Below are 11,514 nucleotides of genomic sequence, written 5' to 3'. Positions count from 1 at the left end.
TACCAACTCTACCATATTGCTATGGGAGTTGCCCCTGGGACGTTAGATGGCTGTCAGTGACGTTATTCCCTACGGCCAAAGGCCTACCACTTATGTGGATTTTAGAAAAGTGGGCAAAGCATAACGTGCACACTTACCAGCTATGTGGATTTTAGAAAGTGCTCAAAGCTTAACGTGCAAACTTACCATTTATGTGGATATGTAGAAAAGTGCGCAAAGCTTAACGTGTGCACATATTTTAGAGTTTTCCAAGCATCTGTTAACAGATACCGCCGATTGCCCCCTCGGAGACATCGCGTGCGTGCTCTTTGCCCAAACAAATAACGCATAAATCGTGTATGTCATCAGATGTTAAACAACGTCAACACGGATGCACACATCCTTAAACGCTTTGCTAGTGCTCGCCATAATGAGATGAATAGAGATCGCTCTTACCACAGAAATGCACACTTCAAACAAAACAGTCAATGAAGACGAAGAAGAGAATGCTGTGTGCTCCCGGCACCTATTTATACTATAGTCGCACCGGTAGTGACGTCATGGCTGTCGCCGGCCAACGAGTTGGTGTTTTTTCAATGTATGCTTCAGACACGGGTAACGACGAGGCGTTCCCCATAGCGACCCCTAGAGGACGCAGTTCGAAGTTCCCATGAAAGGGAACATTGTTTTGGTTGTGCTTCGGCTTTGCTCTTCTGCATGGATGAATGTGGTTTGCGCTCCGTGTAGCTCCACATGGAAATCTAAAAACATGTTATTTGAGCTGGTGCCATATCTTATGCTGTTGTTTTAACTTATTCGGAAATACTGAGCTTTATAAGTAAATGACCTAACAAGTTTTCATAGTTTACGTTACATGTTAACATTAGACATAACGATTACTAGTCTGACAAGGTTATATAATGCTACAGTGAATTTATACTACTGTTAGAAAGCTAATTATTAGTTAGGTTATTAAAAATCCATCTCTGGGATCTGGGTTTTAAATCTGGGAGTTCCTGCCACTTCTGAAAGGCCAATCCAGTATTGATTCAGGTTTTATTACAGAGTCTGTTGCGTTTTCCTTTTGCTTAGATGCTGCTCTGCTCGTTTTTTGTTGTTTTTATAACTGGCATTTCCTGCTACTTCCCTTACACACCATACACATAGTAAATAAGTCAGTAACTCACAACAGACATTAACAACAACAAAAAGTATAAAGAACCAGGAAAATAAAGAAGAACAAAACAAACACCAATGGGCCAGGGATAATTTACAATAAGAGAAATTTGAAAAAGAAAAAGAAAAAGGAAAATCCATGAGTCCACTCTCAATTTTTTTAATTGCCCTTATTGCAGTATCACAAGGATGTAACAAATAAATGAAAGAGGGTACAAATTCAGCTGAGCTTTTCAGAAGTGCAATAGCTCCACTGGGGATGGCATCCATCACTATGGCAAAATCTCGTTGGGAATACAATATTTAGTTAAAAATTCAGAATAAGAAAGCAAATTGTCAATTTTATGGGCAGTTTATAATTGCATACCAACAGAACGGGGAGACCACCGACTTTAGAAAAAACGTAATTGGGAATTGTGTTCCATATGCATTCAAAAATTCAAAAATTGCCTCAAACAATTTATCTTGAACATATTGTGTAAAGAGGAAAAAAATTCAGACCCCATGTGCAAAACTGTTTATGACAACAGATTATTTTGATATAATATCATTTGTGTTTCCATAAGAAGTCAAAAAGCATTCTATCAACCTCTACACAAGTTGATTTGCCCACATGCAAGGAAAGAGCAGGGTAGGTAGAAACACCCTCTGCTTTAGCGAGGAGAGCCCTTCCTAATAAAGACAAGTCTCTTTGGAGCCAGGAATTTCACCTTTTCTTAGCCTTAGCAATAACAGGATCAAAGTTTAGTTTTCCTCTCACATTATCACCTAGATAATTCACTTGAGACTTAACAGGATTATTATGCAGAGATGGGCCTGAAAAAGACTTTGAAGGAAGCAGTTCACACTTTTCAAAATTCAAAGATGGAGCAGAAGCTTTAGGAATATGTGATTTGTTTTTAGGGGTTCAAGCACGTAGTGCTGAAACCCTATTGTAATTGTCAGGATTTGTATTATTATTTTTCCACCGTGTAACACAGTTCGTAGTTCGGGAAGAAGGAGGCGGGAATCGGCGAACATTCAAAGAAACTTTATTAAAATAAACAAACACAAAATAGCGCGACAGCCCCTCACGGACGACTGTCGCACACAAACAAAACCACAACACAAAATAAAAACCAGGCCTGGTCCTCTCTCGTCTTTCACTGTCGTCACTCCCTGCGGTCTACTCCCCCCCTCCCCCCTCCGGGGGAGCCGATCACGGCAGCCGCGGCGTACCTGGGGGTAAGGACAGACAGACGAGGCGAGAGAAAAGGAGATGGAAGGATGACGAGAGACAGAGACGAGAGAGGAAAAAAAAATTCTGGGTCCGGTTCCCAGACACACTGCCGCTCGGCCCTCCACCAGCTGGGTAAACTCTTCCGCGATGCCTGGCGGCGGCACTGGATAGCCCTCGGTGGATGGCCCGACACTCCTCCGCCACCCGGTGGACGGCGACGGCTCCTCCGGGTTCGGGCAGCCGGCAGGAGTCCCCCGTTCCCTGCTCCTCCCCATCATGGCGGATGGCAGCAGGCTCCAGCCTCAGGCAAACTGCGGCGACTCCTCCGCTCCCATACGGATGGCAGCCGTCCCTCCACATCCCAGGCGGCCGGCAGCGAGTTCGTCAGCCCCCCCGGCAACTCACTCCAGCCCACCGCCTTGAGCGTCCACAGCGGCAGACTGCTCCGCCATGCTCGATGGCACCGCGGATTCACCACAGCGGCGAGGGATCTCTGGCAGCGTGTTCCTCCGTCGCTCATTAGCAATTACTCCACCGGCCTCGCTCCGTTCCCACGGCTCTCGGCCCCGCCCCTCTCGTCACACACCGTAAAACTGATTGTGCAGACTAAACCGTAAGGCCTAGAGACTTGAAACTTGGCCAGATGGTAGAGCTGAATTTGGGGAGAACCTGACAAAGACTCACACCAATCGGCCAATAGGGGGCGCTACAGTGAACAAAAACGCGAAATCACTCATATCTCCTAGACCGTTTGTCGTAGACATCATTGGAATAATTGGAATCCCTGGCTCAAGTCAAATAAAATGGCTATCTCCGATTTTATTTCCCTCTGGAAAATGTTCCCGCCATATTGAATTTTGTTCAAAACCTACTTTTGCGAACTAGTCCTAGGTTTTTCGCCCGATCGGAATCAAACCACTGCATAAATATCTCTGGACAGTAAATATCAATAATTATCAAAAAAAATGTAAATTTCGACTCACCGTTGCATAGGGACGCAAAAACATTCGCAAGGGGCGAGGCCATTTTTACTAAAATGGCTATAACTCCTGAACAGAATGAGATATATTCACAAAACTTGGTACACATGTGTAAGAGCTCAATCTTTGGTGAAATAAAAAAATGTGCAGCTCTTCCTCTTGGTGGTGCTATAAGACAGAAAAAAACATAAAACAGACACAGAAAAGAATACGTTGTTTACATCCAGCGGATACTCTCCAAAATGGCACCAGGGTGACGCGGCGGAGACGAATTGTTGAATAAAGTCGTTATTTTTTTTCTTTAGCGCACAAAAATTATTCTCGTAGTGTAAAATTACGGTTGAACCCCTGATGTCACATGGATTATTTTACAGATCTCCTTACTAAGTTTCTGGACTTAGGAACATTTCAGTTGCAGTGCTGTCTATGCAGGGTCAGACAGCTCTCAGATTCCATCAAAAATATCTTAATTTGTGTTCCGAAGATGAACGAAGGTCTTAAGGGTTTGAAACGACATGAGGGTGAGTAATTAATGACAGAATTTTCATTTTTGGGTGAACTAACCCTTTAACAAGTATGCAAGGTTTCATGGAGATCAGACCACAGGTGGCGCTATAACAGTAAAAAAAGTCTTCAAAAACAATATTTCAATTGCAAATGAACTTAAATTGTAAAAAAAAAGTTCATATATTCACACATACACATACATTAGATCTTCATATCATATGATAGAGCTCCCCATTCTGAACAACTTTGCCTCTAGGATCAATGCTGTCAATCAAATTGTTCATTAAATATTCAAGATTATTTAAAAAACTAGCTAGAACTAGTCCTAGGTTTTTCGCTCAATCGCAATAAAACCACTGCAGTACAATTCTCTTGACCCTCTAGATCCATAATTATTAAAAAAATATTGAAGTTTACACTTTGGTAAGCTACAACAGCATCACTTTTAAAGGGACGTGGCCAAGTATACCCGAAGGCCTATAAATCCTAAACAAAAACTCAAAACTTCATGAGACTAGGTGAGCATATGCGGCAGATCATTTTAAACAAGCATGCACAATTTTTTGGGAATTCCACCATAGGTGGCGCTATAACAGTCATAACTGTTAAAAACATCATATTTCTTTGGTAAATTACCTGCATTTGCCAAAAATGCTATTTTAAATGATTGATTTAGGTGGTTACATCCATGTTAACACAATGTCTTTTTCATTATGTGCTTAAATGCCTTGAGTGCTTGAACTAGAGGTCTGCATTCCTGCGACTCTCCCGACCAGATTTTTTGCGCCTCATATTAAATTCCCGAAAAAAACGCGGTAGCGGTCGGTAACTCTGGTGTAATTTGAACGGGAGCAGGCGGTCTAACAATATCCCGTTCCCGACGTCCATTCAGAACAACATATCTGCGCTTTATTCTTATTGACCACCGGTACAGCCTGCACTCCGACTGTTATGCACACGCTGCACGCATGCTTTCTGCATCACGCGTTTTATTTGGGGGTCTGTGGGCAGCATGTGCATAACGACGCTCAGAGCTGGCTGTACCAGTAGTAAATATAAGGCCCTCAGACAGAACATGAGTGACAGAGCAGAATAAGGATGGAGCAAAGTGTGGATGCGCTGTCCTTGAAGGACGTTCAACTTGTTTTTGTTTATATTTTGCTTAGCCTATCATTTTAAATGACAGATATCATATTTATTTATTTTTCTTTTCCTACAGTGTTAACAGAAACATTTCAAACGAATTTAGTATTTTGACAAGACGAATAAAAATAGCTAATAAGCTATTTTTGTACAACCTACATTTTTATTTTTATTTTTTCTCTCTGCAACACTTTTTCCTATTGTGTGGTAAATGTTAAACGAATTGTATCCTGACATGACGAATAAAAATAAGAAATAAAATTTTTGTACAACATTTTTATTTTCTCTGACACTTTTTCCTACTGTGTTGCATAAAATATTAAACGAATTTTGTGTCTTAAGATAATTCATATAAATTAATGTCAAAGTCAATAAATAAAAAATAAAAAGACGAATAAAATAACACCGTTTTGTGCAGACCACACTTTTATTGGTTAGCCTATCTCTCTTTCTTTCAGTAGGGAAATTTAAATGTGAGATTCTGGAAACGAGATCTAAATTTAACGGGAACGGTCGGGTCTGGAAGAAAATTATTCTAAGCGGACAGCGGGTGAACAACAAGTGAAGCGGGAGCTGGTGGGTGCGGAATATAACCTTGTGGGAGAGGGACTAAAAAAATAGTCCCGCACAGACCTCTAGCTTGAACCCTGGTAATTGCTGCTTGCATATATATATATCAACCCGTTCTCATCAGTCTGCGTATAAATAACACGACTTTACACTTTCTAATTGCGTGCAATGCATACGCCAAATGCCAATTTTGCGTGCATATGATACGCCAATCCTTCACATTAACTTCGGTGGAGAGCAGAAGCGTACAAATACCACGCGTCATCTTCAGCGGCAGTGACGTCACCAGCGAGGCTCAGTTCGTCCAGTTCACCTGATGCGCGTACACCTTCAAGCAGGTAAGGGCAACGATCTTTTTTTGTAATGAGATCATGTGGTTAACGGTGTTATTTTAATTATTTCAGTGTTTCTGCATCATGTTACAAGGGGTCATGTGTTAAAATGGTAGCGTATGCGTTCAAATTATGGAACAGTGGGCTGCTCAGTTAGCACAGCTGCTAGCCTACCATTGCCATTAGCCTAAGCTAACTTCTACTGTATATAGAGACCTGTTGCAGTTTGAAATAAATAAAACCGTTTTTAATCATGTTGTGACAAGGGTCTTCAGCTTTTAGACATGGCTGATGACAGCACAATAAATCAACCAACCCGGTATCGCTTGATAGTCGTGATCATGTAAAAAGTCCACACATTTACCATATTTTTACCATAGTAGCCTAACTGTTGCTCGACCTTGTCATGTGTAGCCAATGCACAGTAACTACAACACATTTGCCTGTAGTGTCATCAGCTAATTGGCTTAAATAATATGTTTGTCAGCTATATTAATTCCTTGTAACTGACACCTTGTTTACAGATAAGACGTGACATGCACAGGCGAATGACTTATGTATGCTATTTCCAGCGAAATCTATCCTGACGGCGACTTTTTTTGTACTTTCTCATTAATAACATTTTGACATCAAAACAGTTACATAGAATAGCTTGACGAAAGTGGAATAAAAACAACAAACCATTCATACCTGATTATGATTGGGTCACTTGCAGTGTTGGCACTTTGGTTTTAATTAATATATTAATGAAATATTTTTCCAGTCTAATTGTTGTGCATGTTGTAATTGACTTTTGCTAGGCATGATGCTAGCAACTTTGACAAAATAAATCAGTCTATCACAGCACTGTCAGACCACTCATCATGCAGTATGGATTCTGCTAAGGCATACAGCTTTCTGAATGGTTCTCATTTATGATTTTGTTGTGTATTGTGTGTTATTTAGGTTGTCCTAGAAACGTTCATAACATAGAATTGTGCCCATCCAGAAGGTTATAACCAGGTATTGCCATTGTGACATAAAATTCAATAACCTTTTTGGACAAGACTATCTGGCAGACAATAACTTTGTCTTAAAGATGCTGGTCAAAGAAGATTGCGTGCCTTTTAAGCGAGTGTTATTAAATGTATCGGTGGGAACTGAAATGGCTGTAAATCCGTATCATTGTACCATGGTGTTCATGGGTTCCACTTGAATCAATAAAGTGTTATCTTATCTAATCTTATTTTATGTAACCTTATGTTCTGTAAGGGTTGAAGCTTTTGAATGTTTCTGAAGCTTTGAATAGAAAAAAAAACTCTGATGGTATTCACTTTTCATTATAAAATATGAATTTAGTGGTGATGATCCAATATTGGTACTCAGATTGCTCCACTGAGTGAAGAAATTAATCTATCAAATAAATTCAACTTGACAGATGCATGCTGTGTGCATAGAAAAGCATTGATAAACACATTAACATGCATATGGACAATCTCCTCTCAGCACTCATTGCATTTCACTCTTTGCTTAGGCATATATTCTGCCCTTTTTTGGTAGATTCTATACCTACTCTTAACTGATATTTGAATTACTGTATCTAAATGATATTTGACAGGCCTCAAGAATTTTTAGTGTTGGTCCTATTGCTGCATATTATTGTTAAAGTTACATGAATATTTTAGTGGCATGAACTACTAACCTCCTAATACCCTAAATAACTCATTCACTCTTTAAATATATCCAATCTGCATGTTTTTTTTAATTTAAAGAACTCAAAAAGAACATGCATGAAAGCAGCTGAAGTGAATTCAAGCAAAGGTTCTGAATTAGTTTGACCCAAAGGTGTGAGTATAGTTGACTGCATACATACAGCATAGCCCATCCTGCTTGGAAGCAAATCAAAGAGAAAAGGGTGGCTTGTATATCTGTTAGATTTATGAATAGGAATGCACCAATATTTCGGTCAGTAATCGGTATCGACTGAAAAAAGCAATTATCCCCTATCGGCCGTTGGCCAATTGTTTAAAAACAGCCGATGATCAGGGCAGATTAAGGCAGATAAAAAGCCTGTCAGACAGCAACTTGTGTGAAAAAGGTCTCTCTTGTATTGAATTAAGGTTATTTAGGTTTAGGTTGCATTATAATGCGAGTTAAAAAAAAAAAGCGTTAATGGGGGTTTTATTTGACCCTATGAACCATTCATAGTTCAAGCCAGGGTTGCCAGGCCAGCGGTTTCCCCTTCACAAAACATTATTTGTAATGCGCCTCCAATCCAATGATCACAAAGAGCACATACATTTTATCACAAAATTCAAACACTAAATGCCATTTTAACGCTCTTAAATGACAGACTGCTGCAGCTTCAGTTCAAGTGGCAGCGTGGAGCGCAAGTCTCTTCCAGTTTAGTAAAAGTATACTACGATAAACAACTTATACTATGGGCTGTTGAATGCTTGAATCTGATTGGCTGACGAACGTTCTAAGGTGGGTGTGCAATTATTTTTAGGGAAACGCACGGCAAAGTAGTTCCAGGCAGGTCTTGACCGCATTACATGTCTAGATCACTTCACTAAACAATTTCAGTTTTTTCAAAGGTCCTTACAGCTTACAACAGCAAAAGAAGCAAATAAATATGGTAAACATTACAATATGATAAAAAAATAACAATAACTTTGTCTTCAAGATGCTGGTCAAAGAAGATTGCATGCCTTTTAAGTGAGTGTTATTAAATGTATCAGTGGGCACTGAAATGGCTGTCAGTGTGAAAACCTTGCCCCAAGAAGTGTTTGATAAATTTTGGACACAGAAGGACCATCATTCAAGTGGGACTTAAATATGCCATGCAGGGATATATAATTTTTTTTTAAATAGTTATGTAAAAATACAGATCACAATGCAAACGGGAGAAGTGAGCGATTTAGGTTTGTACGTTAGCATGGACTCACTAACTTTAATGTTAGCTAGCTTTAGCCAGAGATACCTTGAAGCTCAAGATGACATTAACGTTCTTCTTCAGTAGATGAAAATTGTAACTTAATGAGTGTATGACAATGGAACAAATGGAATAAAATAAATTACATTGCCCATCTTCTAAGGATACCTGGAATCAGTGTTACAAGTTCCCCTAGGCACATAATTTTTCAATTTTAGTAGCATAAACACCATCAAACCGATGAAAGCTATGGATCTTCCGAAGATTTTCTGTTGCGCTGAAACCTAAAGATGTCCGAGTTCCGGTCCCCGTGCAACTGATACTCAACTGCCATTGGTTCATCTGCGTTCAAGTTGAGGGGCTTACTGATAGGTCAATTATTCCATACTTATAGCATGAAAGGAACCTTCTCATGATACACTCTCATGAATAAACATCAGAAGGAATGTTGAAAGATACAGTAAGCTACAACTTACGAAAATGTATCATGTCCATATAATCGCTCAATCAGCATTTAAAACGAAAGAAAGATGGCAAATGAAACAGCTTATGAAAAATACGTCACGTAACATTGCATTTATCTCAGGAAAGTTATAAACTGTTAAAGGTGGGGTAAGCGATTTCTGGTAGCCAATGTTGACATTTGAAATCACCAAAACAAACACGCCCCTACCCTAAAAGGGTCTCGACCCTATATTGATAGCTCCGCAGGCCGGTCCCCACAATGTAGCATAAACAAGTACACACACACACACACACACACACACACACACACTCTACAGGTCTATTTGGAATATAGGAATATATATGGAATATTTTGAAAGAAATCTCTTATGCTCACCAAAGCTGCATTTAGTTGATAAAAAATACAGTAAAACAGTAATATTGTGAAATATTATTACAATTTAAAATAATGGTTTTCTATATTACTATATTTTCAAATGTAATTTATTCCTGTGATGGCAAAGCTGATTTTTCAGAAGTTCCAGTCTTAAGTGTCACATTTGTCTTCAGGAATCATTCTAATATGCTGTTATGCTGAATTATTATCAATTATTATTGGTGCTCATTTATTCATATGGCTTTTATCGTAACACATTATCACTTACATAACATTATTATTTGTACTTGACATTAATTAAATAAAACATTAATTAATTAATTAATGAAAGATAACTTGTGAACGATTTTAATTTGAAGAATACGAATATATCAACATAACATAAGAAAACAATAGAGACGTTTACAACACTCTCCTGAAGTCAGCCAGCGTTTGAAATATTGACTTGATTGGAGACGCACAGGGGCGCGCGCACGCCTATCCATCATCAATTTCCTCCTTCCATCCCGGTCCATTGAATCCACTTTAAAACGAGTGATGCATAAACAATCAAAGGCAAAATCTGTTTGATTTTCAGATGAAATCCCTGAGAAACGAACACTGAGAAGGATGAAAGCCCGGCAGCCTGTCATCTCATTGGATGTTTGGGTGCGTCCTCACCGCAAAGATCCTTCATCCGAGCAACTCAGTCAAGGCACAGGCACTGTAATGGCTGTGAATGACACCTCTTATGGCTGCACGGTCTTACGGCTTTTCAAACAGTGATTGTTTACCGCGAATGTTTTAAAATCAAGTTGAAAGAACAAGTCTGGATGCGGTGCGCGTGCATTGAGGACGCCGGAAAGGTGCGTGTCTTTCTGCTTTTCTTAACTTTACAACACTGAAGGCTTAAATTATGTATTTGTTGAAGTAACGTTTATATGAAGTACATTTTTACTCTCAAATTCAGGCAGCTGTGTAGTACCGACGAAACACGCATTCATAAATAAAATAAATATATATAGTATTTTATGTACAAATATGCTTTAATGTCATGTAAACTGCTACTATTATGTAATGTAATTAATCTTTTTTTTTTAAAGATGTTTGCATGCATAAATAAACACATTGAACCTTTGTGAACCTTTGTGAATAAACCATTGAAATTTGAATTTTTTTGGTCAACTAATTAAAATAATTAAATATTCTTAGGTCAAATTTAATAAGTCTAATCATTAAAACTGACATATGAAACATATCTCAAATAATCGACGAAGGGCTATAAAAATGTATTCACTGCCCCTGGGTATATGCGTTTCCATGGATTTACATTTAGTGAGTTCAGAAAAAATGGGACATCAGGTAAAGCGGGGCAAACAGCTGTCATGATTATTGCCGTTTGAATACCAGCAAGCCGGTCAGATAAATTGGGACAGTGGCGTTGAGGTAATGTGGGGTATTTTTAAAACTGTTCTGTTCTGACTGTTCTTTGATTACTATATTATTACAGGCTAATCTGAGCCATGCCATACAAGGTTAGAGTTATGGCAGCCTATGTGTTATCCTTCTGATGGCAGATGGTGTTAAATACTTTTTCTAGATGGACCAAGCTGGTCATTTATGATCAATAGCTAGTCCAAGCTGGTCCAGCAGATCTAGAGCATGCGTATGACCAAATTGGTTACAACTAGAAGAGAACATTGGACTGGTAATGAAATAGCTGTCATCAATATAAATTAGACAAAATGCTGATGCATACTGATTCATGCATAGGCTAAAATAAACATTTTTATATAAACATAGCTGCTTCTATGCAGTAGGCAGGTGTAACGATTCAATCCACTGAAGGCGAGTTGAAGTGAGAACCCAAGTGG

Source organism: Sinocyclocheilus anshuiensis, unplaced genomic scaffold, assembly GCF_001515605.1.
Source record: "Sinocyclocheilus anshuiensis isolate Anshui unplaced genomic scaffold, SAMN03320099.WGS_v1.1 scaffold1154, whole genome shotgun sequence".
NCBI lineage: Eukaryota > Metazoa > Chordata > Actinopteri > Cypriniformes > Cyprinidae > Sinocyclocheilus > Sinocyclocheilus anshuiensis.
The sequence above is the reverse complement of the archived record's forward strand: the minus strand, read 5'-3'. Positions refer to the sequence as shown.